This window comes from Trachypithecus francoisi, unplaced genomic scaffold (genome assembly GCF_009764315.1).
Source record: "Trachypithecus francoisi isolate TF-2019V2 unplaced genomic scaffold, Tfra_2.0 Lachesis_group0, whole genome shotgun sequence".
NCBI classification, from domain to species: Eukaryota; Metazoa; Chordata; class Mammalia; order Primates; family Cercopithecidae; genus Trachypithecus; species Trachypithecus francoisi.
Window position 1 is genome coordinate 141887626 of NW_022681453.1, and position 21275 is coordinate 141908900.

The 21275-nt window shown below is 43.9% G+C and overlaps 1 protein-coding gene across 3 annotated transcripts in view; it reads right to left on the reverse strand.

Annotated features, from left to right (window-relative positions):
- Positions 1-16662, reverse strand: part of ZNF445 (zinc finger protein 445) — a 30542-nt gene extending 13880 nt beyond the window's left edge. For 2 of the 3 annotated variants that reach the window (XM_033212273.1, XM_033212271.1), the window contains exon 1: positions 16575-16662. The gene's annotated coding sequence lies outside the window, so the exon portion shown is untranslated. Of the gene's footprint in view, positions 1-10179; positions 10268-16574 lie in introns of all 3 variants that reach the window. The other variant, XM_033212272.1, reaches the window with a different exon arrangement.
- Positions 16663-21275: the final 4613 nt, after the last annotated feature.

Below are 21275 nucleotides of genomic sequence, written 5' to 3' on the forward strand. Positions count from 1 at the left end.
AAATAAAAATTTAAAAAAGGAAAAAATAAAAGTGAAACTGCCTTTGCAAAATTGTGACTGAGACAGTGAAAGAGATCTAACTTAACTGATTCCATCTTGCTTCTAACTTCCAAGCTGTGTTTGTTCATTCCTGGGCACAGGCTGAACTAACTTTGGGAGAAACTTATAGTTTAAACAAAGACAGTAACAGCCCTTTCCCAAAGCAGACCTCCTTCTTGCCTGGGGACTAGATTGCCTTTATAGAACTAACATTAGCCACAAGATTAGAAATGATGGTTTAGGAGTCACGCAGCTGGAAGCTACAAGATTCTGACCCTCCCTAACTGCTCCTAAGATCAGTGCCTGAGATACTGTGCAGACCCTGCACTTGATGGATTAGCTGGCACAACCCAGATCAATAAACTGGCTCATCTGATCTTGTGGCCCCCCCCCAGGAACTGACTCAGCACAAGAAGACAGCTGCAACTCCCTGTGATTTCGTCTCTGACCAATCAGCACTCCTGGCTCACTGGCTTCCCCCCATCTACCAAGTTATCCTTAAAAACTCTGCTCCCTGAATGTTTGGGGAGACTGATTTGAGTAATAATAAAACTCTGGTCTCCCGCATAGCCAGCTCTGTGTGAATTACTTTCTCTATTGCAATTCCCCTGTCTTGATGAATCAGCTCTGTCTAGGCAGCAGGCAAAGTTTACTCCTTGGGCAGTTACAAATTTGGGGGCTTGTCCAGGACTGCCCTTGTGGCTACCTGTCCCTGGTTCAGTGGCCCCCTCCAGCGATGGATCCAGAAGGCAGCCCAAACAGCCACCTAGTTCTTTTGGAACCGGGGGCTGATTCTGGTACTCTGTCTACTGGTGGGGCACTGCCGACCCAATGTGCACAGATTTAATAGCAATGGAGAAACAGTCCTGGGGGGACATCCCTTAACTGCAGCCCTATCACAGGGTGTCTGTCTGTAGCCCCATTGCAGGGTGTCTGCATTGGTGAATATCCTAGGCGCTGCCAATGCTTTCTTCCTTCTCCCAGCAGCTTCTGTAGCCCTATGGTGTGGTGTCTGTAGCCCCATTATGGGGTGTCTGCTTGTAGCTCCACCATGGGGTGTCTGTGTCTGTAGCACCATTGTGGGATGTCTGTTCGGCTCCTGAGGGACTCTTTCTAACCAGTAGGAAGAGTCCTGGTTTGGAAGACTTCTAACTCAATGAGGAAGATTTAGAGGTTTCTCAGACCAAGAATAGGAGGATAGTTTAGTTAGGGATCTGATTTGGAAGGCCTTCTGTCTGCCTCACCTTTGCATGTGTTTGTTTATGTGGAAGGGATCTCAGAGGCGTTCTTGATAGAAGTCCAGCAGGCCTAATTCAAAGAACCCTCCTTATTTGTCTGGTCACATTCAATAAGCTCTAAAGAAGGCTCAACGCTCAACAGGTCTGTCTCTTGGGATGACTATCTGCTCTTCCCCTTGCCCAGAGACCCCATTGTGAATTACCATTCACAGGTTGTCCCTTCCCACCTGGAATGGATCAAAGACAACAAGGACCAATGGGAAGAAGTTTGAGCTCTGTCAGGTTGACTTTGGGTGCTGAACAAGGTGACTAATGTTTGTCATGTGTGTTTTGCTAGGACAGAAAATGTTAATTCGGTTCCCCATGCAGCCTGTTGGGCAAATTAAGAATCTTGCCTATGGTTCCATAAAACAGGAAAGAGTGATTTTCTTTTGTAAAGTGGCTTGAACCCCACAGCTATGGCACAGTGAGGAGGGTCATCAGAAGCTGCTCTATTCTTCTGGAAGTTGCAGAGAAAAGGAGCCCAGAAACCTGGTATGCTAGCAAAAAAGGGTAAGAAAGGCTTACCAGGCAAGTTTTTGGTCCTCTCTCTTTTTCTTATCTGGGTAAATGTCACTATTGGTTTCTCTGCAAGGGTTTAATAGAAACTAGTCTTAGGCGGCAGCAAATCTGGTGTACTTTGTGCTAAGAATTTGTCTTTCTGTGTTCTGTAATGGAGAAAGGAGTATCACAGGATAGAATGTGGGTTTAGGACCCCTGTAAGCCTGCTTTTCAAGCCAGCCTAGCAGGTTGGACAGTTACTTTTTACTATAGGTCTCTGAAACCAATACTGTATGAAATTTGTCTTGTTTTCTGTCCTTAAGAGCTTAACCTTGTGACCACGTACTTGGTTTCCGCCATCCAGAGGACAGGAATTTTGAGGTTCATGTCATAGCCCTAAAAATTATCTTGAGTAGTTAAAAAACTTTGCAAGCTTGAAATTGGCTTCTCTAGGCTCCTTCTGGGAAGAACTATAGAAACTGCTCATTGCTCTAACTCAGTAGCTAAGGCTTTGCTTTTATGACAATGGCAGCCTGGGTTCTATTCTTGGCTTCTGGAATGATTCCTTTCTGGTTTTTTATTTATGTAACTTTTCCATTCATTGAGGTTCCCCGCCCGCCCATGAATAGTTTCTGATTTCCTATCTTGAATTTTCCTTTCTCTAAACTACCCTGGGGGAGATTCTAAATCTTGAAGAAAAAAAAAGGAAAGAAAGAAAGAAAAGAAACTGCTTACTAACTCTTTGAGACACCCGTGTGTCCATGGCTAAGTTATAACCTTAGTGAAATCTGATTAATTTCATGTGGGAAGTTACCTGCAGTAAGATTCAAAAGCCAAAAATACTGGCCGCTTGGTATGGCTAAAGTTGGGTAATAAAAATATTTAAAGCATTTTTTTTAAGAGTGCTATGGTTAAAAGCTTAATTAAAAGTGGATAAACAGGCGATAGGTATATTTAAAAGGTTTTTTCTTTTTCTTCTTGGAACTTGTTTTTCTGGAAAAAGGTTTTTTCTTCTCAGTCGACTGAATTATCTTTCTTCCGTGTGTGTGTGTGTGTGTGTGTGTGAGAGACGGAGTCCCCCTCTGTCGCCCAGGCTGGGGTACAATGGCACGGTCTCAGCTCACTGCAACCTTTGCCTCCCAGGTTCAAGCAATTCTTCTGCCTCAGTCTCCCAAGTAGCTGGAATTACAGGCGCCTGCCACCACACCCAGCTAATTTTTGTATTTTTAGTAGAGATGGGGTTTCACCATGTTGGCTAGGCTGGTCTTGAACTCCTGACCTCAGGTGATCTGCCTGACTCAGCCTCTCAATGTGCTGGGATTACAGATGTGAGCCACTGAGCCCAGCCTGTCTTGCCACTCTTAATGCACAGATGACAGGCCCTAAGATAACTTCCGGTAGCCTGGGACTCATTGGGAAAAAGAGACAAGGCACCACAAACCCTGTTTTGGGGGAAACAAACAAACAAGCCACCTCTGTTTTCCTCATGAAACCACAGGAATTAAAAGCTGATAGATTCCGTTCAAAATCAAAGGCTCGGCTGGGCGCGGTGGCTCAAGCCTGTAATCCCAGCACTTTGGGAGGCCGAGACGGGCGGATCACGAGGTCAGGAGATCGAGACCATCCTGGCTAACACTGTGAAACCCCGTCTCTACTAAAAAATACAAAAAACTAGCTGGGCGAGGTGGTGGGCGCCTGTAGTCCCAGCTACTCGGGAGGCTGAGGCAGGAGAATGGTGTGAACCCGGGAGGCGGAGCTTGCAGTGAGCTGAGATTCAGCCACTGCACTCCAGCCCGGGCGACAGAGTGAGACTCTGTCTCAAAAAAAAAAAAAAAAAAAAAAAAAAAAACAAAATCAAAGGCTCTGTTCTGTTTTGCATTGTGTTATCTGACGTTTTTGAGTATTGGGGTATCAGAAATTACTTCCCATTATGAAAGAGCTTTGGTGTGTAATAACTACGTATACTTTAAGAGATGGCTAAGAGTAACTATGGAGGGATACTTGATTCTGCACACTTGGATCAGAGAAGCATGCTCTTGGCCACCTGGAAGATAAGGAAACATGCCCACCCCTCACTGGGAGAGGAGACTCCCATGAGAGATGGGCTGATTACAAAACGGGATAATTCGGTTTGGGTTGCCTTGCAATGAAATACAGGGTAGAAGCACTGCACTGTCGACTGGTTACGGTAGCTCATGCCTATAATCCTAGCACTTTGGGAGGCTGAGGTGGGTGGATCACTTGAGGTCAGGAGTTCGAGACCAGCCTGGCCAATATGGTGAAACCTTGTCTCTACTAAAATGCAGAAATTAGCCAGGCACGGTGGTGCGTGCCTGTAGTCCCAGCTACTCGGGAGGCTTAGGCAAGAGAATCGCTTGAACCTGGGAAGCGGAGGTTGCAGTGAGCTGACATCATACCATTGCACTGCAGCTTGGACGTTGCAGTGAGACTCCATCTCAAAAAAAAAAAAAAAAGGCCGGGCGCGGTGGCTCAAGCCTGTAATCCCAGCACTTTGGGAGGCCAAGACGGGCGGATCACAAGGTCAGGAGATCGAGACCATCCTGGCTAACATGGTGAAACCCCGTCTCTACTAAAAAGTACAAAAAACTAGCCGGGCGAGGTGGCGGGCGCCTGTAGTCCCAGCTACTCGGGAGGCTGAGGCAGGAGAATGGCGTGAACCCGGGAGGCAGAGATTGCAGTGAGCTGAGATCCGGCCACTGCACTCCAGCTTGGGCGACAGAGCGAGACTCCGTCTCAAAAAAAAAAAAAAGAAAATTGATCTGCTCTTTGATGGAAAATTGTAAAGGGGTCTAAAAAGTTTATGAAAATCTTACCTTACGGTCAAACGAATTAAAACTGGATAGAGATACAAACTTTTATTTAAAAAACTAGCTTTAGGCTGTGCGCCGTGGCTCACGCCTGTAATCCCAGCACTTTGGGAGGCCAAGGCGGGAGGATTACCTGAGGTTGGTAGTTCAAGGCCAACCTGGCCAACATGGTGAAACCCCCTCTCTACTAAAAATACAAGAAATTAGCTGGGTGCAGTGGCGCGGGCCTGTAATCCCAGCTACTCTGGAGGCTGAGGAAGGCAAATCGCTTGAACCTGGGAGGCGGAGGTTGCAGTGAGTCGAGATCACACGACGGCACTCCAGCCTGGGCTACAGAGCAAGACTTTGTCTCAAAAACAAACAAACAAACAAAAAAAACTAGCTTTAACATTAAAGATGCATTAATGCAAACATGAAATTTGGTTTTCTCTTTTGAAGATGATTTTTAAGTAATGTTAAAAGATAAAGGGTTTTGTTTTCTCCTTTGGGTAAATGGCAGGGAAAAAAAGGAGAGAAGAGAGATTCGGTTGGCCTCATGCTATCTTCGTTGGGTCTTCTTCGGAAAGCTAAGTCTCCTCTATCAGTGAAAAGGTTTTTCTTTTTAAATTTTTTTTTGGAATTTTGGCCAAATGAATGATTTATGGTGACCTGGGATTCTATTTTGTGATATCCAGTGTTTTAAACCTTTGCTACTTGACAAACTTTCCAAAATCAAATGATAAATTATGTCTCTTTCCAACCTAGAATTTTAGATATTAGGTCCTCTAAAGTCCAAAAATGGCATTTGGCTTCTTTGGGACAAAAATCATACAGGAAGCATTGTCAAATATAAAATGGTGTTTGGCTTTCTTTGGTCTAGATTTGTGCGAGTGTGTTATTAGTATATGTTCTGAAATTATGTAAAACCCCTATAATTCTAATATGACTTAGTATATGTTATCAGTAATAATTATAATTATGTTAACACACTGTATGCCATGGAGGTGGCAAATTTCCTTGTCAATCGTGTCTTTAACTGTGGCTGCCCTAAAATGTTTTTGTCATCCATAGACAATTGTCTCATTTTGGTCCTCTTTAAAAGATGGTTTTATAATCTGGTATAAAATTTAACAGGTGCTCTTAAATGCAGGATTCTGATTAATTAACTCTGGAGATTGTAATAAACACTTTCAAATAGAAGAATGCATGGTGTTTGGTTTACTTTGGACTGTATTTGTTTAAATATGTTATCAGTATGTGTTCCAAAATTATGCGAAACTTCTATAATGCTGACATAATTTAGTGTACATTATTATAATTGTTATGTAAAATTGTTGTACGCCACAGAAGTAACCAAAATTCCTAGTCAATTGTAGCTTTCATAGTGGCTATAGATTTTTGACATCCACAGATATTTTGTCGTTTGGTCCTTTTCAAAAGGCAGTTTATAATCAGATATAGGACTCTAAGTGCCAGTCTCAGATAACTTTAAAAATTGTGCTATTGGAATAGAGAATAAAACAAGCTCCTAGGACTCTCATGGAAAGCTAATATGTTAAACACTGCTAAACCTTTTGTTTTCAGAGTTAAGATAACTTATTTCTTTAGAGCTATTTGCAACTTTTAACGAGTAAAATATTCTCCTGCGAACAAAATTTGGAGCATATTTGTTCCTTTCTACGATTTATCCAGAATTTGGAAACTATTTGTGAATATTCTCAATTTATGGCAGTACAGTTCATTGAGTAAGTGCAAGAAGAATCTGTTTCCTTTTGTAACAGGACACAGCTGGAGAAATCATGCTTCCTTTAAAGAATCAAAGTTGACTTATAGAGCCAATTAAAGTCTGTTGGGGAATCTGGCTTCATACCTTGTCCACACAGTCTCTGTACAAGGTTCCTGACGACCTGTGGTAACAAAAGAATGTCACTTTCTAACAAGCCCAGGAACCCCAAGTTACCTTGGGACCTCAAGAGGAGAGGAATTTGCCCAACTCACATGTATTTGAGAGTACAAACCCATGGCTGGGCTCGGCTTTTAAAAAGTCTTAACTGAGATTCTGCATGGAACAGAGTTCTATCAAAGCCAACTTAAAAAGCCTAAGAGAAAAATAATTATTCTTGGGGCACTTTATGCAAACAATCAGGCCAAGCACAGTAAGACTAACGTTTATTTTGTAAATAAAGCAGTTCTATCAAGATTTGTTTTTAATAAAAATGGGGACTGGAGAGAGAAAATTATGCTTCAAAAGAAAATCTATAGTACAGTGTTGTTAGCTGTTCTTGAAGTTTTTTCTCTGCAGTTTAAACTAAATTCTAAATTCTTTGTGGGTTAGAAGTTCCCAAACTAATACTTTCAAATCTTTGCTTTTAAAATTGGGAATTGTACTTCTCATCCTAGGAGTCATTCTTTACCTTACAGTAGGCTGTTTCACGTAAACACTGTAGTAAAATTACAAATGAAAATACTAATGTTCTTGTCATGCAAGCCATGAACGCCCGGCCAGGCCTGCAGGAGTACACTCAGACAGTTGCAAAGCAGTTCTACTCTTCTCATGTTGGGGTTCACTCCCATTCCCACTATGTCCCCTGTCAGCAGGAAGAAGCCAGAGCAATCAACGATCTTTTCCTACCTTCATAGCCTACACCTTATTAAGGTGTCATAAAACCCAAAGGGAGGCACTGAAACTGTCATTGCAAAATTATGACTGAGACAGTGAAAGAGATCTAACTTAACCAACTCTATCTTGCTTCTAACCTCCAAGCTGTCTTTGTTCATTCCTGGGCACAGGCTGAACTAACTTTGGGAGAAACTTAGAGTTTATAGTTTAAATAAAGACAGTAACAGATCTTTCCCAAAGCAGACCTCGTTCTCGCCTGAGAACTAGATTGCCTTTATAGAACTAACATTAGCCACAAGATTAGAAATTACGGTTTAGGAGTCATGCAGCTGGAGGTTACAAGATTCTGACCCTCCCTAAACTGCTCCTAAGATCAGTGCTTGAGATATTTTGCAGATCCTGCACTTGATGGATTAGCTGGCACAACCCAGATCAATAAACTGGCTCATCTGATCTTGTGGCCCCCACTCAGAAACTGACTCAGCACAAGAAAGACAGTTGTGACTCTCTCTGATTTAATCTCTGACCAATCAGCACTCCTGGCTCACTGGCTTCCCCCAACCCACCAGTTATCCTTAAAAACTTTGCTCTGCAAATGCTGGGGGAGACTACTTTGAGTAATAATAAAACTCCAGTCTCCCACACAGCCGGCTGAATTACTTTTTCTCTATTGTATGAATTACTCTTTCTCTATTGCAATTCCCTTGTCTTGATGAATCAGCTCTATTAAGGCAGCAGGCAAGGTGAACCTCTTGGGAGGTTATAAAAGTGAAGCATTTGGCCAGGTGCAATGACTTACGCCTGTAATTCCAGTATTTTGGGAGGATAGTGAGTCTGTCTCTTAAAAAAAAAAAAAAAAAGGTATTTTATAGGATGAAATACTCACACACCTAAAAGGAATGTACTAGAATTGTTATACATCAACATAACTGCTTCACCATACGCCAGGTGATAAGGCTCTGTAGCCAAGGTTACAAGGCAACTAGGTGTCACCCAAGGAAGAGACAGTGTATGACTTGAGGTCACTCAGAAAAGACACCACTCCCACCTAGCTCAAGAGATACAATGTTTACTTATGGAGACAGAGAGTGCACAAGATCCAGCCACTTGCAATGTGTTGGTCCTCCATGGCCAGCAGAACAACTCAACAGTCTACACAGGTGGTGTGTGTACACACGCTTCATATTGCAGCAGAAGGACCTTAATCCCTCCTCTGTGGGGTCTGAAATGCAGAAAGCTAGGAACATGAATGAGGGCTACTGATTCATGCACTTAGAAACAGAACAAAGGAGGCCTGGCATGATGGCTCATGCCTGTAATCCCAGCACTTTGGGAGGCCAAGGTGGGCACATTACCTGAGGTCAGGAGTTTAAGACCAGCCTGGCAAACATGGCGAAACCCTATCTCTACTAAAAATCAAAAATTACCCAGGCGTGGAGATGTATGGCTGTAATCCCAGCTACTCAGGAGGCTGAGGCAGGAGAACCACTTGAACCCAGGAGGTGGAGGTTGCAGTGAGCCAAGATCGTGCCACCGCACACCAGCCTGGGTGACAGAGCAAAACTCCATCTCAAAAAAATAATAATAACAAAAACAAAAACAAAAAAACAGAATAGAGGAGTACATCAAGTGCAGAAAAACAAGATAATCCCTCACAAGATGTTAAACCCAGCAAAGGTTGTGAGGACTCTTTCACTCTTTCGTAAGGAAATGTTTTGGGCCCAAGGCCACTCTTTTTTCTCACTCTGTCATCCAGGTTGGAGTGCAGTAACACGACCATAGTTCACTGCAGCCTCAAACTCCCAGACTCAAGTGATCCTCCCACCTCAACCTCCTGAATAGCTGAGACTACAGACATGTGCCACCCTCACCCTGCCTTTTTTTAACAGATAGGGTCTCACTATGCTGCCCAGGCCAGTCTCAAACTCCTGGCTTCAAGAGATCCTCCTAACTTGGCCTCCCAAAGCACTGAGATTACAGGCATGAGCCACAATGCCTGGCATCCAAGGACACTCCTACACAGCCAAGTAAGGAGAGAGAAACTGTGCATGACTGCTTTTCCCAACAACAACAAAAATATGTGCTAAGTTTAAAAGCACATCCTAAATACGAATTGTGAAAAAGAAAATGTACAATCGTGTGTGTATACACATGTATGTGAAATGTACCTATAACTACTCAAACAAATTCTAAAAGCCTGGAAGAATTTACAAAAACTCTTACTGGTGGTGGGGATAGGAAGGTAGAGAATTGCATTTAAAAGCAACTTTGTATTTTTTTGTCTTCTATTTCCTAAAAGAAAAGTAAATTGAAAAGCAAGTATTAGAAAGCATAGTTATACTGTCATTTACAATTTAAAGCAAATGAAAAGTAAAGCACAGTTTATGTATGCACATAAAAGCTCCTAAGCCTCACTACCAAAGTGTTTTTAGCCATGATTTCCTCTGGGAGGTGGGATGACAGGGCTCTCCTTCCTTATTTGCCTATATTGCCTAAATTGTTACCTATTACATTTATAAACAGCAAAGTGATCAATAATTCTGCTTAAGAAGCAAAGCAATTGAGTAGCAACTCATAGGACTGAAGATGGCAGAAGCACAGTGGAAGGGAGAGCACATTCTTGAGGGGGAACTTGAGCACAAACAATGGCTTCAGCTCAAGCAACTACAAAAGGAAGTTCTCCAGGTGAACAGATGTAAGGGGAAAAAAAAAACAGGCAAGTGAGGTGGAGAACAGGAAGAGCAAAACGCTACCAAAACAAAACATGCAAAACAAAAAGGCAAAACAACAAAAAAACCTATCCAGAAAGAAAACAGAAAGAAAAGTAGTAGCCAGCAACAATGGAAGAAAAAAAAGTTGAAGAAAAAGAGAAATACAGGCAGTGCTGCCATTAATGTTCCACAGACACAGGATCAGCTGACTCTGTACGAATCACCTGCATCCAGAATTTCTCCAATATGACTCTTGGTTCAGTCTCGAGAGCATTCCCATCAGTATCTTCTTGTCCCTAAAAGCTTCTTTATCTAGGAGAAAAGTACCCAGACATTATTGGTGGAAAAGATTCATCAGTAACAGCCATCAATCTACTCCAGTCTCCAAAAATGCCCATAAATAGCCACTGAATTGACAAACTGAAGACTCATGAGACAAGAATTGGAGAGTCTACAAAAAGTGTGAGATGGACAACAGGTCTCAGAACTTGTTGCAAAGTGGCCCCACTACCCTGTGCACAAAGTCACAGATGAAGGTCATATCCCCTGAAAATGCTGACCCCTTCCATCTCCCACCACTGTGAAGCAAAAGTAAAAGCAGTGACACTTATGATATTAAAACAGAGCCACCACCTTCTACATTTGCTCTAAACTAATACCTATCCAATGTCCTCTGTGCTCAGCAAGTGCTGCTAATACTGTCAAAAGAAATGACAGTAAACTAAGATGTGAAGACTCACGCTAGAAGGCATGCAATCATCCTACAAAAATAAAGAAACTACAGTCCTACTCTAAGGGCCAAGAAGAGGCAAGAAAAGAGCTACATTAGGGATCACACATGCTGAGGAAGCTGCTACAGTTCTGGCAGAGAACTGAGGCCTTGCTGTGAAAAAAGGGAGTAGAGTAAGAATAAGTATTCAAAGGAAAAAAAAAGGGAAAATGAAAGAAGAGATAAAGTAAATAAATGAAGGCCTATAAAAGGAGACTCAAAGACTGAAAAGCAGCGGGAGCTTTAGGACTAAGAGGAGCAGGCTCCAGCCTCGGTGCGTTCCAGCAGCACAAAAAGGAAGGAGAAACACCTGATCAGGAGAAAGCTGAAAAACAGAAAAAGGAGAGAGACTTTCATGGCCAAACTTGCAGAACAGACAGAAGAGAAATAAAACCAAAGTATGAAAAGAACCAAAATGCTGCTAAAGATGAAGACAAATCTGGCAATTAAGTTAAAGAGAAAGAAACTGAGGTCAGAGAGAAACACTTTTAAGAAAAATATCAATGGCACTGACCAAACTCAGGAAATTGACACCCACAGTCAAATTAGCTCCAAAAATAGGTCTCCAAGCAGGACTGTTCTGAAGCAGCTGCTGCACAAATGTCCAAAAGGGTCAGTGACTTTTTCCCCCCCACCACCAGCTAACTTCCAGATTTTTGGAGGGAGGCAGGGGAACAAGAGTTTCATTATATTGCCCAGAGTGGTCTTGAACGCCTGGGCTCACACGATTCTTCCACCTCAGCCTCCTGAGTAGCTGGGATTATAGGCGCATGCCACCTTGCCTAGCAGCAATGTATTTGTAAAGAGGTGATGAGAAGACTAACAGAAAAGTCAGGGCGAATGCCTGTGAATATAGTGAGGATTCCAGTTCTTGAGTCAAAGAAAGTTTAGCCCAGCCTCTGCAATCATGAACATGAATAAAGCTAAGACCTCATGGGCCTCTCAAACTCTGAAGGAAAGACCCAGAGCATAGTGAACATAGCTACCCCAGCAGATAGCTGAGCCTGCCAATGAAATTCAGGTATCTTAATGCCACAGGCTTCTCCCAAGTCCCAACTAGCTTTTGAGGAGAGAAGAAAAGCTTCATTTATCTTCTTGCTGAGATTATATCACAATTACACTGAGGACTGGGAAGGAATCTGAGCTGGATCTTATTCTCAGGACTCTCCCCCAAGAGCTTTATACCTTAACCCAGTTTCATTCCCACAAAGAAAATGGCTTTGAAAAGAACAGGGAAACTTCAAATCAAGATCTTGATACTTTTCAAGGAGATTTTCTTCTGTTACATTGTTTCTTCACCTCATGGCCAATGCAATTTCTTTGTTTTCCTTTTAATGTCCCCATAAGCTAGTCTCTTATTTTTGTGTTTTCCTACCAGTGTAAGTGTATAGAAGGTATATAAATTGATACTAAGCAAACAAGTTTCTAAGATAATCACAACTTAAGAAAAAATGCAGGCCGGGCACAGTGGTTCATGCCTGTAATCCCAGCACTTTGGGAGGCTGAGGCAAGATCACCTGAGGTCGGGAGTTCAAGACCAGCCTGATTAACACGGAGACACCCCATCTCTACTAAAAATACAAAAATTAGCAGGCGTGGTGCTCCATGCCTGTAATCCCAGCTACTCGGGAGGCTGAGGCAGGAGAATCGCTTGAACCCAGGAAGTGGAGGTTACAGTGAGCCAAGATTATGCCATTGCACTCCAGCCTGAGCAATGAGCGTGAAACTCCATCTCAAAAATTAAAAATTAAAAAAATGCTTTCAGTATATATTTAAAGCCTTAAAATAATATTTGTATTCATTTACCAATTAAGAAATAAACTCATAATGGGAGTGCCCAAAATTTGATTTCTAAATACTATACTATTCTCCAATTAAAACAAACAACAACAAACAGGGATCCTTGGAGAAGCGACTGATGCCAGGCCGGAGAGCAAAATACAAGGGTTTTGGGTGCCAGAAAACAAAAACTAGGGAAGGACTGAAAAAAAAAAAAAAAATCGGGCAAAGGGACACAGCTCCCAATAGTCAAAGAGCTACAATAAGTTCAGCAATAAAATAACAATAGTACTGCATTCTAGGACAAAGAATAAAATAAGTATCCAAAGCACAAAATAATATAACTGATTGAACAAATAAATAACAGGGGAGAAGGGATAACTCTTCCTCACAAAGTATTCCAATGAATACTTTGAATGAATGAGAATCATATGTAAGTATCCAATGAATGCCTAGAAGGAATGATGGAAAGAGAAAGTCAAATCCCAACACCACAGTAGTCATTGCTGTAGGCAAGATCAATCAATCAAAGCTACTTAGACCAAAGTTCAAAGAGAAACTATCTCATTTGCAAAGCAGTAAACTATCTTCCCCCAAATAATTACTGATGACTAGGAGAAAGACAGTAAGGTTCGAGTGGTAAAACTTGACAGAAAACTTGAGATGCAACCAAATTGAGGGACTTTATAAAAATACAAATATAAGGCCGGGCGCGGTGGCTAAGGCCTGTAATGCCAGCACTTTGGGAGGTCGAGGTGGACGGATCACCTGAGGTCGGGAGTTTGAGACTAGCCTGACCAACAGGGTGAAACCCTGCCTCCACTAAAAATACAAAATTAGCTGGCGTGGTGGCGCATGCCTGTAATCCCAGCTACTCGAGAGGCTGAGACAGGAGAATCACTTGAACCTGGGAGGCGGAGACTGCGGTGAGCCGAGATGGCGCCACTGCACTCCCACCTGGCAACAAGACCGAAACTCCGTTTCAAAAAAACCAAATATAAAACACTTCTTCAAAAGTGTTTTGAAAGACTAAGTAACTGTCACAGATTGAAGCAGACCAAGTAAACATGACAACTGAATGTAATGAGGAATTCTAGTTTGGATCCTACAATGGAAAAAGAATGTTAAAAAAATAATAATAAACTTTTAAAAGTCTGCAGTTTTAAACAATAGTACTGTACCAACGTAAATTTTTTAATTTTGATGAACATGCTATGGTAACCCAAGATGGCAACTTTAGACAAACTAGGTAAAAGGTGTAAGAGAACTCTAAAATGTTTGCAACCCTTTTGTAAGTCTACAATTATTCCAAATAAAAAGTTTGTCAGCCAAGCACGGTGGCTTACCCCTGTAATTCTAGCACTTTGGGAGGCCGAGGCAGGTGGATCACCTGAGGTCAGGAGTTCAAGAGTAAAAACATGAAAATTAGCTGGGCGTGGTGTCGCATGCCTGTAATCCCAGCTACTCGGGAGGCTGAGGCCGGCTAATTGTTCCAACCTGGCGGCGGGGGGGGGGCGGCGGCCGAGGTTGCAGTGAGCTGAGATCGCGCCACTTCACTCTAGCCTGGGCGAAAGAGCGCTCTGTCTCAAAAAAGTTTGTCTTATCTTATGTTGCAAAGTTCCAGTCATTCAGTCATCATTTTTATGATTTATTTCCATTTTAGGAATTACAGGTTTTGTTTTGGTTTTTTTGAGATGGGGTTTCACTCTAATTGCCCAGGCTAGGGTAGGATGGCGCGACCTCCGCTCACTGCAACCTCCGCCTACTGGATTCAAGCAATTCTCCTGCCTCAGCCTCCCGAGTAGCTGAGATTACAGGTGCCCGCAACCATGCCCAGCTAATTTTTTGTATTTTTAGTAGAGATGGGGGGGTTTCACTATGTTGGCCAGGCTGGTCTTGAACTCCTGACCTCAGGTGATCCACCCGCCTCGGCCTCAGAAAGTGCTGGGATTACAGGCATGAGTCACCACGCACGGCCAAGTATTAAATATTAGCTTGGCAAGTGGCTCCTAAAAATCGAGGACATTTAATACTGTCGATTTTTATATACCAATTTGGATTCCTTCTTTCATTAATTTGGCATATATTTATTGAGAACCTACTATATGTTCCAGTACTGCCTTGAGGTGCCTATGAGGAGACAGATATGTGGTATGCTAAACACTGACAGGTGCTACATGGTAAAATAAAACAAGAGCCGGACACGGTGGTTCACACCTGTAATCCCAGCACTCTGGGAGGCTCAGGCAGATCTCCTGAGGTCGGGAGTTTGAGACCAGCCTGACCAATATGGTGAAACCCCGTCTTTACTAAAAATACAAAAATTAGCCGGGTGTGGTGGCACACGCCTGTAATTCCAGCTACTGGGGAGGCTAAGGCAGGAGAATCATTTGAACCCGGGAGGCGGAGGTTGCAGTGAGCCGAGATTGCGCCGCTGCACTCCAGCCTGGGCAACAAAAGTGAAACTCCATCTCAAAAATAAATAAAATAAAATAAAATAAACAAGGAAAAAAATTTAAGATTAGGAAGGGAAAAAATAAATTCATAAATTCAGTCTTACAGAACACCTAAGGATTCGCCTGAGAATCACAGAAATGTACTCTTTCACATTGTTTCTAATACAAAATATTGAAAATTGCAAAATATAGTGTTATGTTTTATTATAGTTTACTCTCTGACATCGTAGACTGCATATGCACTAATTCTTCCTGGATGCCAGAAGTCACAGAAAACCTACTGGTGGAATACTTGCCATTTTTCATGCTTTTTGTCAGTTTCCTTTTTAAGTGCATACTGAGGTTTATCTTCAAAACATTCTCATCTTTTCGGCTTACACTGAGACCTTTTTTTTTTTTTTTTCTCACCAAAATGTGTCTGTCTTTCATTAAGATAACATAAAAGAGCAGCCTAATTCTTTGGTCCCTGAATATGCACACACATGCATGCACACACACACACACACACACACACACGCAGACACACACAACACATGGAGGCTCTCTGAAACTGCTTAATCAAATTACTGCTCAAACCACTCCCTGGCACTTCCTCGCAAAACAACCAACCTAATACTGAGTTTTTAGTTTTGCACTGCAAGCAGTTTGAAACAGAATAACATTCTTTCCTGGTCACCACTTATAAATTCGGAAGGAGACAATTCTCTGATCTCTTAGGCCTGTGCAAGTCTGAGTGTGCTACAATCGCTGTAGGTTAGAGCTCTGCCTTTGTTTAAAAACTGCATTTTATATACTAGTTACTTCATTGTGAAAGATAATCACCCTAACAAACAAGATTTTGCTATTTTTCTGCACAAATGGCACTTCACTATTTAGAGCTTCATGTAAATGTGTCCTACAGAAAATAAACTGCTAACACGATTTCTTAATTATTCTCGCAAAAAAAAAAAAATGTTTTAACGGTGTCATAATGCCAGCACTAATTTTAGCCAAAATAAGAACAAATGCATTCTACAAATTCAGTAGATTATAATTTTTAAAAAGCAGTAGTATGGATGTACTTAATGTCACTGAATTACACACTTCCAAATGGTTAAATGGCAAACGTTTATGTATTGTATGGCAAATGTTATGTGTATTTTGGCATAATACTGTTTCCTCACAATAATACTAACAAGTTTTTTAAAAAGCAACAGCACGCTCTCATTTCATAATATGTATTTATGGATGTCAGTGTGCAGAATTATGCACAGATATTTTAAATGTCAGGAGGCCTGGAGACAGATTTCAGGATTGCGGCTACTTTTACTTTTCTTCTACTTTCCCGTGTTATCTAATTGTCTCTGATAAATACGCTTTATTTGCATAATTGGATGAAATGAGAAAGCCCGGAGAATTCAGATTCTCTACCCTGGACGCCTGGGAGGCAAAGAGGTTCTCTATACGCCCTCAGCGTGGCGGGGGCGGCATCCACCTCCAGACCCCAGCCACAGGCGCAGCCTCCAGGCTGGGCCCCGTCCGCCGCCCGGGCAGGCCCGAGGATGCCGCGGCCTTCGGAGCGCCCTGCGCCCGCAATGCCGCCACCCCCACCCCCGCCCCCCGCCAGGCCTCTCACCGACTCCCGCCGCCGAGCGACAATCGGTCCACCCGCCGCCACCGCAGCCACCGGTCCCGCGCCTACCTCCCGGCGGCTCGAGTCGCGCACGCGCGTCACCGCCCCAGGCCCTCCGTGGCCTCTCTAGGAAAGTGGGAGGCCCAACGTCTCTGCTTCTCTCCGGCTCCAGTGCAGCGGGCGGCGGGGCTTGTCCAACATCCCCCACCTCCCTCGGCTGGACTTCCCTTCCACGCTCCGTGGACTTCCCTTGCACGCTTGGATGCCCAGCCGCGCCTGTTTTCTTACATCCCTCCTGTCGTGTCTGCGGGACTGCCCTGAAGGCGTGCGTCTTTCCCTCCAGGGAAGAAAGGGATCCAAAGCTAGGAGTGAAAATAGGGCCAGCAATATCTAGCAGACTGGTTCTGGCCAGGAGAAAGGGTTAAGGGAGCCGCCACTCATTCTTCGCCTGGGTACCCTTCAAAGAGGGGAACCAGATCCTACGGGAAGCTAGGTGCCAGAACTCCTGCCTTTCCAAGATGAGCTCATCCCCATCATCACCATACCCAGGAATACTTGTTCATAACCAGCCCAGATGTACACCATACTTTAGCTTCCCACGGCCTTCACTTGTTTTCTCCTGTGGGTGAATTCTAACTATGCTCGCCTGGTGAGTGAACAATGATGCCATTGCCCAATAATATGTGGAATCTGGGAGGAGTAGGTTGGGAGGGTGGAGGGGCTGCTTGAAGAGGAGGTGAAGCAACATGGAGAGGTTGCCCACCCCTGTAGGAGCAAATGTCATCTATTGCCAGTGCCAGAGAACCTTGAGGGTGCAGAGTCAAAGCCATAAGGCCATATGCTGCCATTGGAGGGCGTGCTGCAAGCTGCTGTCCTGGTAGTCCTCTGGTCTGTGTTTCCTAGTGGTAGGCTGCAACATGTTGCTAATTGATCTTTCAGATGGGCATTGGATGCCCATCTGTGCCCTGAGGCTTTGCTTTACTCATCTGATCCACCCCTTTTTAATGCCCCAGTCACCAAAGATGGAAACAGAGAATAGATCCTGAACACCAGGGAGATGGTGGTGAGGTGATAGAGAAACAGATGACACATTCAAACGAGGTAAGTGGGGAGAGTTCACAAGGGGCGATGTACACAAAGTGGACAGGGTTAAGGAAATGCATCACGGGGTGGTGCAGAATCCCATGGCTAGCAACATTTAGAAGCTATTCTCGCCCCTAGGGTCAGGCTACTTAAGAGAAACTGTGGCTTTCAGTCGAGGGCTACATCCAAGCCATAGTCCAGCACAAAGGAAGCTGGGATAATAAATAACCTCTCTTCTGATCTCCTGCCAGGGCTTCCCATTGGCCCAACCCAACTGGAAGCCAGAGGGCAATCCAGGAAACTCAGTCTCCCAAGTGTCACAGCAGGGTTGAGGACTGAGACTGAATATGGAGGGGCGATTGGAAAATATCCAACACATGCAAAAAGTAAAATAGAAACTGCTTGTCAATGCCTAATTTGTCCATTAATTTCCACTCAATATGATGTTCTTGAGTGATTCAGAATGTAATGCCCAGACCCGCGATGACCCAAAAGCAACCACCAGAGTCCAGAGACAAAGCCAAGCGGCAGGGATCACTTTATTTCGAGTTCGAACTCGGTTCCCTCCAGTTAGGTATTAGATCCTAGGGAGAGACCCCGAGCTCGGTGCTCAGCCATCTTTTACAGTCAGACACAAACAGGTTACAGCAAGTTACAGAGTCACTGGGGATTTTTACAGTTGTAGGTTTACAATTGGCTGACATTTAAAGTTAAACATTAGTCAGTTGTTCATTGGTTCCCGCCTTTGACCAAACCACAAACGGCCGCTTGCCCTGCTAGGGACTTTCCAGATAACCTTGTTGTTTTAGCATTAAGGGGAGTTTCCTGACTTTTCTGACCTCTGATATTCAGTATTTTTCCACTCCTCATTCCCCCCTCTCTCTAGTATCTTGAGAACCAATCTTGGGTCTTATATGTCTGACTCGGAAGTCTCGGTGAGTACAGGTTGGTACTGGGCTTTCAGGACCATAAGCTGGACAGTGTTGAGTCTTTCTTTTACAAAGTTTGTTAATCTGTTTATTATACATGGTCCTATAGTGAGTAAGAGAAGTATACTTATGAATGGTCCTATGAGGGGCACTAGAAGGGAGTACATGGAGGAATTCCACCAGCTGTTGGCAGCAGAGGTGAATTGTTGTTTCTGCAATTCTAGGCTGAGTTTATGTAGTTGTTGAACTCGCGTTTCTACGAGTCCAGATTCATTTATGTAGAAACAACAATCTTCTCTGAGGAAAAGACAGGTCCCTCCTTTTTCGGCCGTTAACAGGTCTAGTGCACGGCGGTTTTGTAAAGTAACTTGGGCAAGGGAAGTCAATTGTCTCTGTAATGAGGCAAGGGATTCGGCGGAAGCTTCCATAGCTATGGAGAATTGATGAGTTTTGCAGTGCTGATAAGGGAGTGACCTAAAGCTCCCCCGGCTAGTCCTGCAGCAACTAAGGATGTGGTGAGTGAGACTCCGGCTACTAGGGGGAGGAATATGGCTCGTTTTGGTCTAGGGAAAGGGGTGGAGTCCCACCTGGAAAATTCTGCGGGGGTGCGCAAGGTTAGTTGGGGGACTAGCGTGACAGGGAGACACAGTAGGGTTATAGTGGCCTGAGTGGAAAGGTTCTTATATAGGGTCCCATTGCACCAGAAGAAAGAACCGGGAGGGGCAAAGAGGGTTGAGTTGGGAGTGGAAGTTGTATTACAGAGGGTAGTGCCGGCATTTGAATAACAAAAGGAAACTTGTGTCTGTCCAGGGTTTAGGAACAAGGGGACATCAGGGATCGGGGGTGGTATGTGGCTATTGTTAGGGTTTAGGCTGAGAGAAGCGTTAGACGGGCCTGGAAGTGGAACTGCGGTTAACGGCGGTCGCCCTAGAGCTGCGCAGAAGAAGCATGCAGAGAGATTGCCTAGGCCAGTGGCGTTTGTGATTTCTAACCCTTCTCTTAATAGGGATAACCAGGAAAAGGGGCGGGTAGGAGTTAAAGTTGAAAGCTGGACATTTAATTCCCTTTCCTGGTTCTGTATGCCGCGTGTAGGGTGGTCTGGATCTGAACAAGGGAACGCCAGAGAAAGAGACGGCTACTAGGCCAGGTAGTTCCTGAAGTCAAGTACATAGCCCCTTTTTGCTGGGAAGTCCAGCGGGGGTCCCAGGGGTCCCAGATAATCCAGGTGTAGCCTGATGTAGTTTTAAAGAAATTGTGTGACTGCCACGTTTGACTGGATAGGGACTCAGAAGTTTTTAGGATTTTAACAGTGTGGATTTTGCAGGACCTATATGGACAGCTGACACTTTGTTCTGTCCATGAGTTATTACAATAAGAGAGTGTTTGGTCAAAGAGAAAACAAATTGCGGGTGCTGCTTTTCCTGGCTGGTGTTTAAAATCAGTGAAATTTAGATGGATGGGAGTGCTACAACCCCCAGGGGGACAGTCAGCAGTGCCTAATACATAGCCCTTTTGTTCTGTCTAAGCATAATTGGTCCAGTTCTCAGTCGGGAAGAAACGCCAAGAGAAAGGGGATGTTGCCGGGTTTGCCTGGGTCTCCCCACAGGGGATCCATAAGAGTAGAAGAGTTATAAAGGGGGTAGGTGTCATAGTTACAGTTTAGGTTGCTGGCGGCGTAGAACAAGTTTTAGAGGGTTTTCTTTGGTCCGGTCAACTGTCCAGGTGGTTGCTTCTCCCGTCGAGGATGTAACAAGGTCCGAGAGCGGGTCTATAGGCTTGGCGTGGGTGTGATGAATCCAGGTGGCGATGCCTTCCACTTTGAGGGCCGTAGGCGTAGTCAGGATCACCTGGAATGGTCCTTTCCACCAGGGTTCTAGGGTTTCTTGTCGGTGGCGTTTGACGAGGACCCAGTCTCCTGGTTTGTACTGATGTGGAATGGGTGGAGGCCCAGCTTCATATAGTTCTTTTAGCTTGGGCCAGACTTCCTCATGAACTCTCTGTAGGGCTTGTAAGGAAAACAAAAGTTCAAGACCATTATCTGTGTCAGCTTTGAGGAGATTGTCTTTAAGGTTAGGGATGATAGGGGGTGGTTTGCCATACATTATTTCATAAGGGGTAAGTCCTAGTTTATAAGGAGAGTTACGTGCCCGGAACAGAGCGTAGGGGAGGAGGACTACCCAGTTAGCGCCAGTCTCCATGGTCAATTTAGTTAGGGTCTCTTTTAATGTTCTATTCATTCTTTCTACCTGACCTGAGCTTTGGGGTCGATAAGCACAATGCAGTTTCCATTAGCCCCAAGGATGGAAGCCAGTTCCTGACTTACCTTTGCGGTGAAGGCCGGCCCATTATCCTACCCTATCATGACTGGAAAGCCATACCTGGGCAGGATCTCTTCTAGGATCTTTTTGGCTACAATCTGTGCAGTTTCTTTCTTTGTTGGGAAAGCTTCTGCCCATCCTGAAAATGTATCTATAAAAACTAGTAAATATTTGTATCCATATTTTCCTGGCTTTATCTCAGTGAAGTCAATTTCCCAATATGTACCAGGTCTATCTCCCCTTTGTCTTTTTCCTGAGGTCTGGGTCCCGTGACTGGCGTTATTGAGTTGACATACTACACAGTTTTTAAACGTGGCGTCTACTTTTTCAGGGGCGTTTTTAATTTTTAGTCCAGTGTGTTGAATCAAATCTAA